The sequence below is a fragment of the Eutrema salsugineum genome, unplaced genomic scaffold (assembly GCF_000478725.1).
Source record: "Eutrema salsugineum unplaced genomic scaffold, Eutsalg1_0 scaffold_11, whole genome shotgun sequence".
NCBI classification, from domain to species: Eukaryota; Viridiplantae; Streptophyta; class Magnoliopsida; order Brassicales; family Brassicaceae; genus Eutrema; species Eutrema salsugineum.
This window is the reverse complement of record NW_006256901.1, coordinates 11,494,678-11,497,637: the sequence shown is the minus strand read 5'-3', so window position 1 is coordinate 11,497,637 and position 2,960 is coordinate 11,494,678. Positions and strand designations below refer to the sequence as shown.

The 2,960-nt window shown below is 38.9% G+C and overlaps 1 non-coding gene across 1 annotated transcript; it reads right to left on the bottom strand.

Moving 5' to 3' along the window:
• Positions 1-1,601: 1,601 nt before the first annotated feature.
• Positions 1,602-1,708, bottom strand: LOC112090157. The gene has a single exon (XR_002901506.1). It is a non-coding gene; the product is annotated as a small nucleolar RNA R71 (small nucleolar RNA).
• Between the last annotated feature and the right edge of the window lie 1,252 nt (positions 1,709-2,960).

Here is a 2,960-nt window from a genome sequence, read left to right as displayed (position 1 = left end):
AGATTAATGATTGTTTAGGCTTAGATTCTCTTCTCTGTTCCTTAGTTAGGTGATCCTAATGCTAGATCCTTGCACATCACTTGGGTCTAGAATCTGGGTTTTTCAGGCACCAAAAGTGTTTGATGAAATGCCTGAATGAAAGCTAACTAAGGGTTTATGCATTAATGCCATGATGATGTTTGTTAATTACATAAATGACATATTAGAGTTGATTCTTAATGCTTACTAGTTCATATTTCACAAATGGAAATTTGGTTTGAAAGTGGATTAGTATATAGATTAAGACCTTCATGAGAGGATTTGTCCAACTTTAAACTCTAAGTTGATTGGATTAGAGATCATGTGATTGCTTGTTATGTCTTTCTGTATAAGATTCAGTCTTTCTATGTTAGAGATTGTTTAGTCACTAATTAGGCTTGGAACATTATGCTTGTTGATTGCTTGGTTATCTCTAATGGTTGTTAGACTTGATTAAGTGATTTGCAAAGGGATTTCTGTCATGAGAGTGGATTAATCTGATTAATAAGCCTAGACTAAAGAGTAGCAAGTGTTGCATTGTTGTTTAGCATCATTAGTTTACATTGAAAACACCCTAATCAATGACCACACCTAGAGGCTTATTCTCAACTTGTTTACCATCTATCATTTGCTTCTTGCTTTTAATCATGCTAGTTTGTTAATCTTGTTTAATTTCTTGTTTTAGTTACCTGTTCAAACCAAAACTCACTTGTTTGCTTGAATTAAGTAACAGATCATATAGTCTAGTGTCTAGCTTCCACATCCTTTGATTGACACCCCTTATACTACTTTGACAAGGGGATTGATAGCCTTAAGACCATAAAAAGTATTGTCTATCAATTGGCGCTGTTGCCAAATTGTGGATTGTTTAGCATTAGGCTTTGATCTGTTTTTGAGATCAAGTCTTTACTTTTTGTTTTTACTGATTCCCTTTCAAGTTTTTCTTTGTTTTCAGGTGTATGATCACAAGAGGTTAACTAAGAAGACAACGCGAAAGAGCTACTCACTTGGAAAGGTTAGGAATGGATCAGCAAGTTGAGAATGAGCATCAGGCTCAAGAAGCTGATCATGGTCAAAGAGCTGGTAATGGGATTGGAATTCATGTTCAACAAGCTCAGGTCTATCAGGGAAAATCTCACGGTAATCAGAACCAAGACCGGGCTCAGGTTAATCAACAAGAACCCTTCCCAAACCCACCCAGACGTCTTCAGCCACAACCAGTCTATGTTGGAGAGAATGACCAAGCCAATGCACATCAGCATCGTGCAGGAATTCAAATTCCACCGGTTGAAGCCAACAACTTTGAGGTTAAGGCATTACTCCTCACCATGGTTCAAAACTCTAAATTTCATGGACTCCCCATGGAAGATCCTCTTGATCATCTAAAGCAGTTTGATAGGGTGTGCAACTTAACTAAGATAAATGGAGTCTCTGAAGAGGGTTTCAAGCTAAGGCTATTTTCTTTTAGCTTGGGAGACAAAGCTCATCAGTGGGAGAAGAATCTACCTCCAGGTTTAATCCACACTTGGAAACAATGCAACCTGGCATTTCTCTCCAAGTTCTTCTCCACTTCAAGAACTGCTAAGCTAAGGAACCAGATTTCAAGCTTCACTCAGCTTTCTAATGAAACCTTCGGAGAAGCTTGGAACAGGTTTAGAAGCCACACAAATCAGTGTCTACATCATGTGATGAGGACATCGAGACAAGCCTAACACTAGCTGATGAAGAGCTGATCAACATACCCACCACGAGACATGCACCAAGGACAAGGTCAGGGACTAAGAGTCTAAGAGAGGAGTTCAACAAGACAGTAGAAGGGCTGATCACACTTATAGAGCACGAGGAACTCAAAGAGGAGCTACTCAAAGGGGAGATCACCCGAGATACACCAATGGAGCCTTTAACCGAGCTCGGCACACTTGAGACACAACAAGATGTGAGTCAAGACCTTCAAGAAGCCAAGAACGTCAAGGAAACACCGAGCAATGACTACTCTCAACTTAAGCTTTAAGCCATATCATTCTTACCTGTTTTACAAGGGATCAAGGACGCTACTACGTTTGTTATCTCCAAGCAAGTGGAAATACCACTCATCGAACCCATGTAAGTGTTTATAATTGGATTATATTTCACGAGCTTATTGTTTGTTTTGCAGGAGCTTTTCTTTGCCTTAGTTGTTTTTTCTTAGTTTTTAGAACTTTTCCATTTTGTTGCTTTAGTTAAACGATGAGCTTTGTAGTTTCCTTTTTCTGTATTTTTTTGGCCAAAAGAAGCCACCCCGCTGTCGAACCATTATATAAGCTTCCTTCTCAGCATGCAAACTTTTACCTATCAATAAAATAACCCGAGTTTTCTTTGAAAGCAAAAACCCTAGCCACAGCTAGTTCTCTTCCTCTTCTTTGGTGCGATTCCTTTGATGCTGAAGAACAAGACTTATCACAGACTCTTCCATCATCTGTGTGGCGTCTCCCGATCCATTGTTACCCGGTCTCATCGTTTCATCACTCCCTTTCTACCGAGTCATCTAGATAGAGCCGTACGGCCAGCTAGAGATTCACCATCTCTCCACCACTGTAAGAACAGCTCACGCTTGTTCCTACATCATCTGGTATCAGAGCTTAGGCCCGTGTCAGGTGAATCTATCCCTTTGTTGCCTTCTAGTTCGTTTCATTCTTGAAGAAAAATCAAAAAAAAAGTATTAGATCCGTTTGCTTAAGTCATTGCATCTTGTTAGGGTTCTCTAGAAAATCAAAAAAAAAAAAAACAGTGCCGTTTGTTTCAAGTTTATATTCTTTATTCTCATATCACTAGGTTCCTTAAGAAAAGTCAAAAAATCTTGTTGCATCGCATTAGTAGTCTTGAATCTGTTTTTATTGCCTAGATACATTGTTTTAATACATCGGTTACCCCATATCCTATAGTACTATCATTGCATCAAAAAA